Source organism: Danio rerio, chromosome 14 (genome assembly GCF_049306965.1).
Source record: "Danio rerio strain Tuebingen ecotype United States chromosome 14, GRCz12tu, whole genome shotgun sequence".
NCBI lineage: Eukaryota > Metazoa > Chordata > Actinopteri > Cypriniformes > Danionidae > Danio > Danio rerio.
The window spans coordinates 32,073,654-32,089,934 of NC_133189.1; positions in this window are offsets into that span (position 1 = coordinate 32,073,654).

Sequence of the window (16,281 nt, forward strand, 5' to 3'; positions counted from 1 at the left end):
ATTAAGCTCTGGTGAACGTGGAGGCCATTTGAGTACAGTGAACTCATTGTCATGTTCAACAGTCTGAGATGATTCATGCTTTATGACATAGTGCATTATCCTGTTGGAAGTAGCCATCAGAATATGGGAACACTGTGTTCTTAAAGGGACAAGCATGGTCAGCAACAATACCTCCCACGCTATTACACCAACACCACCACCAACCTGAACTGTTGATACAAGGCAGGATGGATTAATGCTTTCATGTTGTTGATGTAAAATTTCATATGAAGCATCTAAAAGACTCGAGGCAAGGCTCCAGGCAAAGTTTTTACAATCTTCTATTGTCCAATTTTGGTGAGCGAATTGTAGTCTCAGTTTCCTGTTCTTCCTGTGCTGTAGCCCATCTGTCTCAAGGTTCGACATGTTGTGCATTCAGAGATGCTCTTTTGCTAACCTCGGTTGTAGGAAGTGTTTATTTGAGTTTTTGTTGTCTTTCTACAAGCTAAAACCAGTCTGGCCATTTTCCTCTGCATCAACAAGGCATTTATCCCTACAGAACTGCTGCTCACTTGATATTTTCTCATTTTTTCAGACCATTCTCTGTAAATTCTAGAGATGGTTGTGCGTGAAAACCCCTTTAATTCATCCTTTTCTGAAATATTCAGACCAGCTCGTCTGGCACCAACAACCATGCCACATTTAAAGTTAGTTACAGTAAATCACCTTTCGTCCAACACCAAATATAAATTTCAGCTTCAGAGAAGCCTCAATCCTCAGTGTTTGAATGCATTATATGACAGTAACAATGGCATTGATTTTAACATATCAAGTTTTGTCTGATGATGAGTTATTTGAAGAATCAGCCTCCATCACAGGCATGACTTGATCAGAATGTTTAAACAAATGCTTTCTTAAGATGTTGATCCCATTAACCAACTAAAGTGTTGGAGATTTTTCAAAGTGTTTTTCTTTTAGTTGACACTTTTTATTAGTCTCTTAAGAGTCAACTGACCTTTTAAAAGAAAATTATAGGACTTTTTCCCAACTGTACAATTTTATGTCTGGTTTTCTGAGAGACACAAGTCATACACTTTTAGAACAGAGTTATAAATAATGGTCATACGTGTTACGTCAATGTTCCAACTGATAATGATCCTAATGAAAAGTGCTTGAACAGTATACTGTTACTATGGATACTCCCTTATATGAACACAACTTCTGCTTATGAACATCTATTTACCAGGTGAAAATAGCAAAGAAACCTGAATGACTTGTAACATTTACAAAGGATAAAAAAAGAAAAAAAAAACTTCCAAAGACCTTTTGACTTTCTGTGAAGTGAGTATGAATATATGTTCAAGTTTATTACTTTTGTGAAATTATAGAACTTTTTTTCTTCCAAAGTGAACAATGTAAAATTGGATCAAAATAACCTGACAGTAGGCTAGCTTAGAAAAGATTGACTAGAGCAAATGTGATTGCACATGAAGGTGCTAATGAAGGAAGGATTTGCACTCAATATATGCATTGTTTGCACTGAATAAAATTAAGGTCTGCAAAGCATACTTGCATTTTAAGAAATTAGCACCTATTTGCCCAGGAGTGAAGGTGTCTGCCTTACTGTTATTTTATAACTAAAGGCACACATTGAGTATGTTTACATGGACACCAATAATCCAATTTTAATGCGATTAAGACAATATTCTGATTAAGACTCTACCATGTAAGCAGCCATTTTTTATTAATTTAATCCAATTACAGTCATAATTGAACTAAAGAGAAATCAAATTAATCCTTGGAGTATGCAGATTTTAGTCGCATTATTGAAGTGCAGTACTGACATATAAAAACACCTTAATCAAACTTACCGTTAGGGGTGTCAAAACTAATTGTTTCTTCGCAGTGGCGTGGCACAAATTGCGGGGGCCAATTCAGATGTGGACAATTTGGCACCGGTTCAGTAATAGATCATAACCTGTTATTACGTTGCGGTAGAGTACTGTGGCGAGAGAGGCGAGTGCTTTCACTGACATACAGCAGAAGCTGTTTCACTGGGATTGAGAAAATGAAAGTAAACTCCATTTCTCTCTCTCTCACGGTGGCCCGTTTGACCTGTTGGCTTGACATTTCATCCACTCTCGGCTGTTATAGAGATACTTGTCTGCAAAGCGACTTTTCTCCTCTGCATGTATCATTGATCAGCTGTGATAGCCACATCTGTTTTTCAGTGTCACTCAACAGTGAACAGAGCCAGAACGTTAGAGCAAATCGCAGCCCTTTCTGTTGAGCATGTGACTAATCATAGGGGTGTAAGAACTCGCTCCACAGGGCTCATAATAAGGGATATTTACATTTGTTTATTTGCTATAAATACTCATGTTGTTCTGTGCATGAGCTTGAGTTTTAAAGGTGCAGTTCTGACTTGTATTTAATGACAAAATTGTATTACAAATAATGTATAAATATAAATAGGAGTTTTCTCTGCGACAGGATATTCCACACAAACCCAGCTGTTTGACACTATTCTTTGCACCTACCGAGTCAGTGAAAACCCCAGATACCTGCATTGTGAAATTCAGAGTTTTTGTTTTCTTCCATTCAGCATGCGGTATGAAATTCCAGTAAAACAAAACTTTTCCAGCAGTTCATACTCGCATCCAATATCTTGTTTGTCACAGGGGCATGCATGAAATGTTCCTTAATGAAAGTGGAAGTGCCAAACTACAGTTTAAGACGACAAATTATAAAAAAAAAAAATCCAAAACTACATGAAACTCCTGAGGAAATGTGGATAGCGCGGTAACGCAGAGACGTTAATTGAATTATGCTATAACATGTAAAACAGGATCATGAAAGTAACATTAAAAAAGCAACTCATGTAAACACCTTAATCTTATTATTGTCTTAATTAGATTAAGGCAAATAATTTGATTACTTATGTCTGTGTAAATGTAGTCTTTAAGATGTGCTGATGCTGATCGTCTCTCCAGTTTAGAAATGACTTTCTCCCTCTATTTGTTCATCAGTTTTGAGTTGGTCGAAGTATCCATTAATTTAAGGCTACTTTCAACAAATTAGCAGTAGTTGTTCTTGTTATTGTTGCCTTTAATTAGTTGTCAGGGCACCAATAAAGTCAAATAGTTACATTTGATTTCAGCTGTGAGATTCTGCTCGGCAGCAAGTTTCTGTATTTTGATTAAATTTTAATAAGGTGACTGTTTTTTTTTTTTTTACTTTCCTCACAATTAGTCACAAAGTTTTTTGCAGTCTGCATTGCACTTGCTCAAATAATTGTTTGCTTACTGAAGTTGATTAAATAAACTACTGCAATTTGTTTGTTCAACAAATCTTTAATCCTTTTCTTTTTTGAAATATGTTTAATTAAAATGTCAAGTTTTGGCTTACTGTGAAAACAATCTCAGTGACAAAAGCTGTTTAATTGCATGTCAGCCATTGTCAGGTACCATTGTTTACATGTATCTGCTTTCTTTTAAAGCTGTTGAACCACTGGTAAGAGATGGAGGATCTTTTACATTTCCCACCACCATATCTGAAGTGTTGAGAGCACTTGTCCATTGTAGAGGTGGGGACGCTTGAATACCGAAATTATTGGACCTCGCGCAGGAGGAAGATAGCCACTCAGATGAGAGATGGCTTTGATGGAAACAGCTGCTGGCTTTCCTGTGGCCCAGATCTCCTTGCACAGTTCTCCTGGCTCCTGACAGGGTAGACTTTCGACCTTTTGACTAGCACTTTCAGTTGGCACTGTTATCAGCTTAAGACTGGAATTTTGAACCTCTCAAGAGCTGAGTACAGCAGGTAACTCTTTCTCTATCTTTTATTCTCCCTCTTTCCCCATATCTCGCTCTCTCTCTCACACACTCACGCACGCTCGCACACATTCATATCTTCTTCTTTGCCCCACCAACCAATTTAGGAGAGTCCTTGAAGCTCAGGAATGGAAAGAACTGCACTCTTCCTCTTTCAAGGCAGCCTGACGCATTAGTCTACTTTCAAGGCACTCAATTTGAGGTGCCACACTATGCCCTTCTATCTGCATGTTTGATTCGCTCTCTGCTGCCTTCAGATCCGCAAAGCGATAGCTCACTCTTCACATTCACAGTGACATAGATTAGCCTTTTTTTGGGTGCGTATATATGTGCGTGTGTAATTCAGAGTACAGACATCTGGATTACATCTATCTGACTCACGTGGGCTGTTTTCAATACTTTCACTGAAGTAAATGCTGGATGATGTTGATTACCACAGCAAATAAACTCATCTAGGCTTTTTATTGCTTTCCTTAATAGACATGTGAGGGTTGAGTAAAGCACTTCCGATAAAAGAAAGGAATGAGAACTGAAGGTCGCATTTTTGTTAAAGCACTTCCATTCATTTTTTTAAATCAGTATTTACTTTGAGCTGTGAAGTTGTACAAATTGCAATTTCAGGTGTTTTTTTTGGATTGGTTTACCTTTATTTACAGTTTATGGTGCAGACTTAAGTACATCAACAGACTGAGGATTCTTATTATTTGTACAGAAATGACTGAGTTAACTCGGGTTTGTTACCAATTTGACCTGATCTTAAACTGTTTTGTTCATCTCAGAGTTGTCATAGCAACAGGATTATAAGATCAAACCTACTCTGAAACTGTTTTATTTAACATAAACATGAATATGTTGCAGTTGAGGTGATACTTGGAGTCTGTCTAGGACAATTTTTTTTTCCTCAGACCACACTGTTGAACAGGAGATTCCCCTTTACTCCTGTTTTAATCCATCTATGTTTTTGGTTTTGGTTTCTGCTATTTTTCTGGTCCTGCTTAGGGCTGGGGGAGGAAATCTGTATCGATATTTATTGACTAAACACCAATATCGATTTAAAAAAGTTTTGGCATGAAGGCTATAGTTTTATTAAAATGTGGCTGCTGAGCATCTTGGATGCAATGCCTATAAGCTTAGGGTGTCAGTTTGTCATTTCCAATGTGCGACTTGCATGACACACGAACGGAAGTGACACACACATGTTGCGAACATGAAATGCAAACATTTTCCAGCTGCACCTAGTTGAAAACAACTTAACTCGCGCACCGCGATTCATGTAAGTGGAACTAACTACTACTCTATCTCTATCTACTTGACTTTATATTTGGAATATACACATTGCAGTAAAAACGGCAGACTAATTACCTCAGACAAATACAGCTCACCCAAACACTGCAGCTGTTTATAATTTTCTTTAAAAACTTGCATCGGAACTGCAGCAATGGTTTCTCCGTTTATAACTCTCTGAGAAAACGCTTGATGGTCGCCTAGTTACGAGAAATGCCAGGGGAGCACGAGCGTAAAGCCCATTGTAAATGGTCCAGGAAACCACGGGCAAGTGCTTGTCACTTTGGGTCAGAATATGCACTTTAGGTCAGCACATGCAAAAATAAGTGCCGTATAGCAGCAGTGAAGAGATTGTAAATAAAAAAAAGATGTTAAGATGTCGTCAGAGTGGCTGTTTGGTTTCTTTTCTTGTGCATCCCAGCCACTAGCTTCCTTTACTTATAAGTTCAGATTTGATTATCATTATTAGTTTTGTTTACAGAGTTTGAGGTTTACTGTATCGTTAATATTCACACCCTACAGATGTTGATCTACTTTAAAGCTTTGATTGTTTAACATTTACACGTTACCACTGCACACACTTTAAGATGTTATTAATCCGGTTTAAGTGTCTCTTTAACACTTATATTTGTTTTATTATAAAAAGATGAGATATTTTGTTAGAATATATATATATATATATATATATATATATATATATATATATATATATATATATATATATATATATATATATATGTATATATTGACTATTGAAGCTATTTGACCAAGTAATGTTGGTAAATTAAAATAAAGTGGTTAAAAATTCTAATATTCATAAATGGATTGTTAAAATTTTTCAATAATTATTGATATCTAATGATATGAAACATGATATTGTGATAATTTTATTTATTTATTTATTTTTTGCAATATTGGCCAGCCCTAGTCTTGGTATTAACAGGAAAGATTATAACTTTATTTATTTATGAACTTGTTTTGACATTTCAGTCGTATGCTGCAAAATAAGCTTGTGCAATTTACATATGAATAAGAAAGAATTGAAAAGTATGCAGAGAGTAGCAGCTTTGTTTCTGCTCTAACAGTTGCGAAATTGCAGAGAAAGGTTTGGCTTTGTGTTAGAATCCGGGAACATTGTGTTTTTTACACTATTTCTACCACATGAGTGTTTGTACTACAAAACCGATCCGGTCTAATGCATTTTCGACTGCCTCTGGAAGTGGTCAAAAGTGGATAAGCTCAAAACTTTTTAGATTCCATTAGTGTTGTCCTCTTAAGATTAGATCAAGTGTGGCACACGTCCTGAAAGGGAAGTTGAAACATATCGATTGCCCCCTGGTATAAGGCTGCAGTCAAATAATAATAATAATAGTAATAATAGTAGTAATAATAATAATAATAATAATAATAATAATAATAATAATAAAAATAAAATTAACAATAATAATAATAATAATAATACATTTATTATTATTATTATTATAATTTTTTTTTCACATTTTAAAGTATGGTAATGATTCAAATGAATCATGTTTGATCATAACTTCCAAATCCAAAAGTTGACAGCACCCAGGCAACATCCTTTCGTTATGCTTTTTTAGTGGAAGATGACCACTAAAAGTAAACACAGCAATTATTGTTATTTAATTGATTAATGTATTTAACAGTCTATGGATTGGATTGAACAAAACATATTTTAATATCTTGTGTAAATGAGTTGACTTTACATATTCTCCCATTTAGAAGACATGCAGGACTGGTGATACGTCCAGACTGTTTGCCTGGCTAGCATGCAACTCTTGGATAGTCTCCAGCAACCCAGCATCCCATCATAGGAAAAGCGATTTAAAAATGAATGAAATTTTTGAATGACAAAAATAATAATAGGCAAAGACAGCTTAACTCATTTAGAGGTACTGCTTTTACTGAGAGGGAATATATTTTATTTTGAATACATTATGCAGTGTACAAAGTTTGAGACCCAAGTGTCAAACCCCCCCAAAATATGATTGCAGATAATGTTTATTTAGAGTTTTATGTAAACAAGGAAGTTTTGTCTCCCCCCCTCTTGGTGTTCCTGTGCATAGACTGTGCCAGAAATCCTGGCCCTGTTATCTGTATCAGTTTGACATGGCTGTGGTCCAATTGGATGGGCAATTTTAATGAATCACTTGAGAATCTCCTACCATTTGATTAACTGGGCGAACATTTTCTGCTCCAGCACCCGAACCACATTTCACACAAATCATAGAGATCAAATATGTCAAGTTGCCGCTCTGAGTCTTATGGAAAACAGGTCATACCTATTATAATGGGGAAGAAGTCCAATCGCTGCAGTGGTATCTAGACAGGGCAGCTTTCTTTGTGTAAAAAGCTCATTTGGTGGGCTTGTTCATTGGGTCAGTAGCTTGGGGTTATAGAAAATGTTCACTCCGACTTTTCCTGTCAGCTGCGAAGTTGGAGGGGGAGGCTTCGCATTGGTCCTATAGCAAAACTGCCATTTTCGCTGGAGCGCGGAAAGGGAGGGTGCGTTTTATAAAACTCTATTTTACGCTCAACCCCGCACCTGCTCCATTGCCTGGTATTGACTCCCGGAATTAACATATTAATTGTTTACTAGCGTCCTCGTGTTGGTTTTATGAGCGTTGCCAGAGAGACGAGAGACGTGTGTTCACGCACGCAAGCATATGCGTGCTCATCGACGCTTGTTTGGGTGGGTAATCAGAGCGGCTTTGGAACTTTACAAGAAGTCATTAGCAGTCAAGACTATTGTGCAGACGTTCTGATTTCAAAGGTGCTCCACAACAGCTTGTGTGGTGAGGACTGATTGAACCAGAGCACTTGAAAGGGGAAGAGAGACGTCAGGTTCGCCGCATCCTGTCGCGGCCCATCTGCCTCCTCCTCTGCTCCCACAGCCAGCCTCCTTTGTAAGGAAGGAGGGTTTTGAACATCAAAGCCCCGGCTTGCTACCTAGGAGACGGAAACAATTAGTAAGGGATTTGGTGAAAGGTACGCGCCGGAGTTCAGAGATGCTAAACTAAAGATGGGCCGAACGGAGAGTTCACAAGAACGAGAAAGCAAAAAGACTTCCTGGAATCTTATGAAACGCTGCGTTACACCCCTTAGCCAACATCGGGCTGTATAATTACGCTTAAATCCCAACTACAGGCAGCATTTTCACGAATCCCTGCTTACGCCTCCCGCAGATAACACAATATCTTGATTAGGACCTAATTATCCTGTATCCAGTGGGGATTTTAAATTAGTGTTTTAAACATAGCACCTCCCCGGAATTAATCGGTGACACCGGTGCATCGGTCCGAGTCTGGTGACTGATGCCATAGGTATATGAATTTCTCATTATCTTTTATATATTAGGATATCCCCAGAGCTACCATGCTGAAGGCCATGGCAACCTTCAAGGGAAACAGCTTGTTATAGCTTCCCCTTGGGCTGGTAAAGTTCTGTTGAATGATTCAAGAGGAAATTTATAGCAGTTCTTACATGGTTTTTGCATGTATATTTATTTATATCTTAACTCTGTCTTCGGCAATTAGTTCCATTTTTTTTATGTATTTTAAAGGTGGAGGGCATTTTTGCAGCATATCATTGTTTGTGATTATTAATACTCAAATACAAAAATCAAAGGGATAATGCACATAAATTGCATTCAATATACATTCAAGCTTTCTTTTACATGTTTTCTTCTTTTCAAGTTTACATTCAGTTCAAGAGTTCACACTTATACTATATTGTTTGACAAATGTTATCAGGTTTAGCATGCTGTCCCGGGAGAAAACCCTAAGCTCGGAGATAATTGAGCCCAGGGCTTCCGCCTGGTCGATTGAGCATGTAAAGGGAGTACGAGATCAGGTAGTTCTCAAGAGCTCCCCTTGGTTAAGAAAGAAAAGGGGAGAAGGGGTGGACGGGGGGTTTCGTTGGAAAACGAAAATAAGGCAGTAATTTTTGCTTGGCTACTTATAGTGAGTTTGGATTAATTCTGATTGGCTAACTAATGATTGTAGATGAGAGACCAGCTGCGGTCAATCATATCACGTGCTCCTCTCAAAAATTGGTTTGTGAAACTTCACTTATCTATCGCTGGGGTTCTCAATGTCTACATTAAAATGTCCAAATGTGAATTTTTAATAAGGTCAAAGGTCTGAAACAATTGATATTACATAACTTGTTTTTGATAAACATCCGTGACGTACATCACAAGTCAACACTATTTATTTTTCTTTAAATAAAGTGACATTTGCATTCAAAACACATTAAATGCAATGTAAATGTGGCAAAACCCCTAATATAAGAGAAGTTTTGTACAAAACACAACAAAAGGTAGGCCAATAGTATCTGGATGCAGTCATGATGATATAATTGTCAATGACAATTGAGATTCAAATGATACAATTGACAATTGAGACACAACGCACTCAATGGAGCCAGTGACGTCACTGTGAGGGGTAGGGTTAGGAGTGGGGTTAGATTTGTTAGCATTACATGAAGGCCAACTGCACCAGGTCTGTCTGCATCCAGACCTCTCTCCAAAAAAAAAGTGAAAAATGGTGTGTAATGAAAACTTTAGGTGTTGTAGTTTTGCTGTCCTTACATCTGTATTTTGTGGATACTGGCGTTCAAAATGTCTGTGTTATGTAAAAGGGCTTAACACAATTATGACAACCCGATATTTTAAGAATTCCCCTGAGATGTTAGCTGTTATGTATCGACTCAGACAATGATGTGGCAAAAAATGTGGTTCGCTTTATTACAATAAAGATGAAGTGAAAGAATATTTAAATCACCCAGAAATAAATTTACAAATGTGTACAATAAATGCAATATGAAGTAAACATACAAACCTGATAGAGGGAAGGAAAACAAGCGGTGCCAAATCAAAGAATATAACAAATTCCCCACTTCTAAATAACTAAAGAGAAATATGTAAATAAAAAAAATATATAAAATATATATATATATAACTTTTGCATCACACACCCCTTACTCAACTGCACTCACTGGAACAAACATACACAGAGTAGAATCCGCTTCTGACCTAGTGGATTAACAGAGAATCAACTACGTGTGTGTAAAAATCACACATAACATGTAAGTCACATAACATACTTCACTTTCACACTGTCACACTAAAAAACACAGCAGCAACGAGCAACAAGGATCCCCCTCTAATCTGGTCCGAGTTGTCAATGGAGTTTTTCGTTTTATAGTGGCGCTTCACATTTCTATTTTTCACAAAACTCCAATTATCTCATGCATCAAGCAGAATGGCTTTGTGCTGGCTTGTGGCAAAATAAACGCATACTTATCTGCTTATTCAACTTTGAACTGTCGATTCTCTTCATCAAGTTTCATTTCAATGAAACCAATATATTCATCCATTCATTTAAGCATTTATCCATTCATCCAATTATTAAAGCATATTTTTATAAACAGAAATACTAGCAACTAAACTGTTCATTTACAAGATTTATGCATTTATTAATGAAGGAAATCCACAAATTGAATCCTTTACCTATGGTCTTGCAAAACGAAATGGAGTGGGGTCCGGATTAAATACTGTAACGGTCTAGATCTGAATCAGAGTCCGGACTTTGAGAAGCCCTGATCTATCATGTGACTAAAAGCAGCACCGCAGATATAACAACTGATATGTGAATCGCACAAGAAAAAAGAAGAAAAAAAAAACAGCCACATTATTAATTTTAGTGGGAAATGAGAAGCAGAGATTAGAGATGGAACTGAATAATTAAATCTAATTATGTGACAAAATGAAATAATAGAGATGAGAGCAATAAATGCAACACTCCTCCCACTAAATCATCGAGCATTTTATACACGTGATATAATTTATTGCCCTTGATTCCTTAAAGCTTTTCAAAGGATATTAAGTGCAGGGCGGGAGACGGTGTTCAAGCCGACAGATTTCAGCATGAAAGTATCAAGGAGTGCATTAGACGGGATTAGAATCCTCAATCACTCAACGGACTGCAATTTAATATAAGGAATGTCAGCATCCTCCCCTCCCCAAGTACTATTAAACAAGCTTGTCTATCTCTTTCAATTAGCCGGTGAAAGACTGGCCCCGCCCTTCCCCCCGAGATGTGCTAAATGTGTTTATGACAACGCAGCAGCAGCACTAAAACTATAGGAAGAAGAATACATTACCCTGTCTTTGCGTGTCGGGCCTTTCCTGCCATCATATGTAACAGTCATTTATCATCGATTCTTAACACATGGGACAAAAAGCAACAAAAAGTATGATGGAATTAATCTGTCAAATTCAAAGATATGCAATTTGTTGCCACCTCATGCATCTTAATAAATATATTTATCATGTTCAGTAGCACCAAAAGACAAAATGTCAAATAGAACAATCTATAATAATGACATATGAGGTTTTCAAGCTTTAAACCATGCATTATTGCAAGTTTTAGTTTAGACATACATTAGAATTTGTCATGTTTGGTTTTATTTTTCATCAAAACATAATAACATACATTTTTGCCATTATAGAAAGAGTCACTATAACACAGCAGTTTATATATCAAAACACTTTGTCAAGTGTGTTTACAAGACTGATTTCATGCCATTATTTCATCCTAAATGTGATTTTCACAAAAGCTATTCCAAACATTAAACATGGTTATTACAAAAAATGACTTTTGTCAATTTAAATTGATGCAGAAACTAAAATAGGACGTCTTGACTTTGACCTATATCCCAAACTGTTTCTTTATAATTTTGTCTTGCCTCGTTTCTATGTTCTAAGTTGAACAGCATGTTCTCAGGATGTCATATAGTAGATTTAAATATGAATTCAAGAGTGATCAGTCCTGTTTTTCTGCATTATTTTTAGTGTCTTGACTTAATTTGAAACAATGATGTTTTGTCCCATATTAAACCTTTCCTAAATCTTCCTTATTGATTAAAAAACTTCATAGATTTTTAGCCAATTATGTCATAGTACATTTAAATTGACTTGCAGTTAGTGAAGGTGGGATCCAACTTTAATGAGTCAGGGTCAGTAATGGAGAGTGTAGAGGTGATTAAGATGCATATTCAGGCAATTTACCAGTGTTATAGCGAGTTAAAAAAATAAAATAAACATCATAAGGTATGTTGAAGGAAATAGTACAACTTCCTGAAATGTGTCGCATTAAATCACTGCCATGAAAATACAAATCACCTGTATGTGTTTTGATTTGTTACTGAATTAAATATAAATATACATATAAATATACATTTTAAATCTTTATTAAAGTGTTTGAATAAATTGACTTGCAGTTAGTGAAGGTGGAATCCAGCTTTCATAGTTCAGAGGGGATCAAGATGTATATTCAAGCAATTTACCATTGTTATAACGAGATAATAACATGGATGAACATGTATGTGGATGGAAATAACTGAATCATCGCCATGGAAATACATATCAACTGTATGTGTTTTGTACATTGCAATTTTGTCACTTAATCAATTATAAATATACATCTACGTATAAATCTAAATATACATGTTATACATTTATTCAAGTGTTTGAATTAATCTGTCTTGAAAATTTATACGCTTTTGCTTCATCCCACTCCATTATAAACCATGTTGAAATGTATTATGTTTAGAGTTTTGTGTATGATTTTTCTGTTTGTAATAAATAAATTAAATCAAATCAAATTTAAACAGTTTTATTATGACAACCTCCATTTGAATTTATTTCAACAGCGAATAAGTATAAAGTACATAATCAGTGGTGTTGCGAAAGGGGGACTTGTCAAAAGCCCCTAATATTTTGGTGTATGCTGCACCTGAAAATAGGTTGTATAACATTTATTTAGGTTATTCAAGTACTTAAAATTACCACACACAGTATTCTTATAAAAGTTTCTTTTGTGTTCAATTATTTATTTAGTGTTGCAGTTGTGTAAATGGTTAGTTAAAGCCTTTTTAGTTTTATTCAAATCTTATTTTCAATCATTCAACTACAGCAATAGCTGGATGCATTCATCCATATTAGGCATTTTCTCGAATGTTTTTGCAAGGTATTGAATATAAAAATTCATTAAGTTAATCACTGTTCAAGTGAACATTTTTGTAGCGTTGGATCACATTAGCTAACAACTCACACTATTTAATAAATCATATTTGCAAATTTGAAAGATTTGAATTTTTCAAAGAATAATCAGACATTGCAAATCAGGAGAAAGGAGGCTTATAAGGTATGAACTTTTTTGGGAGGGGACATTGGGGCTAAGCCCCTTATCACTTTTGCCCCTAGCGATGCAAATGTACATAATTGAATGTTTTTTTTTTTTTTTTTTTATTCTACTCTAAGAAATCACTCTAAATAATGTATGACTAAAAACGTTGCTATGAAGGAATGCATACACATGCAGAAGTATATCTGTGAAAAATATATTTGTAATTTATTATTTCTTACAATTTTAAACTATGTCTTTAAACTTTAGTGTAAAAACCATGCATATCTCTGTGGATGTGTGATTAAGCTAAGAGGTACTTTAATGAGACTGTTATTTTCAGAATTTGACTTAAAAGGGCTAAATGAAATAGCTGTTTATCATATTTAAGGCAACTATTAACATATATATTTAAGTTAAGAATCTTCAAGTGATAATATTTGATTAATTTCAGGAAAATTTACAGGTCATGCTCGGTCCCATGTAACTAAAATAATTGCCGGATTATAGGTTTATTGAGTGTGATTGCAAAGATTTCTGTTGCAGTCTTTTCTAAGATATAATACAACAGCGGTTTGAGGTCTTAGGGGTCATTCTCTCATGATGTGCAACCTTGGTGAGTCAAGCAACAAAGAGAGCATTGAGACCTTTAGGGGGGGACGTGCAGACAGATCAATCTGGAGACAAGCAGAGTGACTAGGTCAGAGTGAGGCCACTTCAAAGGGTGTGAATGCACACCACTAGCAGGGACGCAGAGGGTTAGAGACCCTGACGAGAGGATTTAGTCATTCTGAGGTTGATGTGGAAAGCACTAAACAGAGCTATCGGCTCAGAACAATGTCAAACTACAACCTCTAGTTGTGGTGTGATGATGCTTTGCAACCTCTGTCCATTAGCAACCATCTTTCACAAACAAGATCTTCATGCACCTTGTTTATTTGATTTGAAAATCTGAAATTTAATAAGAAAGTCAGACTTGAACAGACATGAATTGACTGTCACATCCTTTTTTTGGCTTTTAAGTAAAACATTAAGGCATTTGTGACTATTATCATCATTAAAACAGTAGGAAAATTGACTAGGAACAAAACAATTAAACTTATTTTTGTTTTAAGCAAACTGTGAGAAATACATTTTTGCTAGAAAAATACCAAAAAAAAAAAAAATACATATATATATATAATATATAAAAACAATGTTAAACATTAAAAGGAAACAAAAAATACTTCTATCTAAAGGAACTGGAAGGGATAAGGGGATAGGACTATGCTGTGTAAAACATACAAATACAAAAATATAGAATAGAATACAAAATCCTGTAAATCTATCAGCCAAAAATTTACTTAGATATTATTATTTATATAATGTGACAGAACCTAATCTTTCTCATATTTCTATTTTAATCCCAGCTTTATACCTTTCAACGCTCACAAATGAGCAGTTACAAAAAGAGCATGTTTAGGGTTTTACATGGTGAACAATGCACACTAACTAGAGTGTACTTAAAAATAACAGAACGGAAGCAAAGGAAAAATGGAAAGAATAATTGCAGCTCAAGTTCACATAAGTTCACATATTTTAGTGTTTCTCTTATGTAACATTCAGAATTTCCGGCAGTGCTTTCCCATCTGTGGTTCGGTTCATTTGGTCCAGACCAAGGGCAACAAATGATACATTGTAGTATTTTTTTTTTTTGCAGTTTTGGGGTCCTTTTCACACCACACTGATTGTTTTGGTCTAAACCAGTTGAAAAGAACCAAAATGCAGTCATGTGACAATATCCACATCATTCAATAGCCAGATGTTATTGAACGTATTTCCCAAAGTGCTTTTCGATTGGTCAGAATTAACTTGCAGGAAAATGCCAATGGAACTACCGCAAGTAAACAAGCTGGCAGACACAAAATGTCACTTTTTCCTATGGAGGGATGACTGCGCTGGCTGATTGTATCCCTGGTCATAGTATACTACATAGTTTGCATACATCACTTTTGATAAGCTATACATTTCAAGAAGGAAGCACAGCTGTGGCTGGAAAACAATGTTTTAATGCATTGCAAACGGCAAAGGCACATCGCAAGTCACTTCAGGAGGAGGCCTGAATTAATTTAGCTAAACTGTGACATGGTCATCTTCGGAAATATTACCAACGATCCATCAGATTATGCCCCCCCCCCCCCCCCCCCTCTCTCTCTCTGTTTAAAATTGTTGGTAAAGTGATGTTAACAAATATTTTTCTTCCACACCCCATAAGATGGGACAGCGCATCGGACTATGGCAGCTGGATTAGTCCAATGAGCTGCATTACTTTTTGCGGTTGTCTGTTTTAGTTTGGGTCATATTCTCACCACAAAATGCTCCATGTTTCATTTAAAACCGTTCAAGGAGGTCTTGGTGCGCTTTTTTGGTCTGCTTTTGATGTGCACTTGAGTGAGATTGCTACATTCACACCTGCCCAAATGAACTGCACCAAAAAGGAAAACAAACTCTAGTGCAATTTAACCAAACTAAATAAGGCAGGTGTGAAAACACCCTCAATCTCCTTGTTTTGTTTGACTGACAAACAAAACAGCCAGTGAGCATGTGCCCTCAAAAAGTGAAATCTAGACAAATAACAGCACGAAAAAAACAATGCAGCTCTAAATGAAAAAAAAAAAAAGATATTTTTTTTTTCTACACATATATATATATATATGTTTTAATTTTCCAAGCTACAGTTGCATTCAAAATCCACCTGGCTGAAAAATATGAGCGTGTGCTTTCTTTCTCCTGCCCACAGATGCAAATGAAGAGAGGCGATTTATAGACACAACACTGGTAAATGACAATGATAGTATGAAAGTTAATTTGCTACTGATGTCCAGTAAATTTGAGCAGGTGTCTTAATATGCAGCATGTGTTTACTCTGGCGATATATTACATGATTTGTGTGACATTTATGGTGGGGGTAGTGAGGCTCAGAGGACACATTGTGA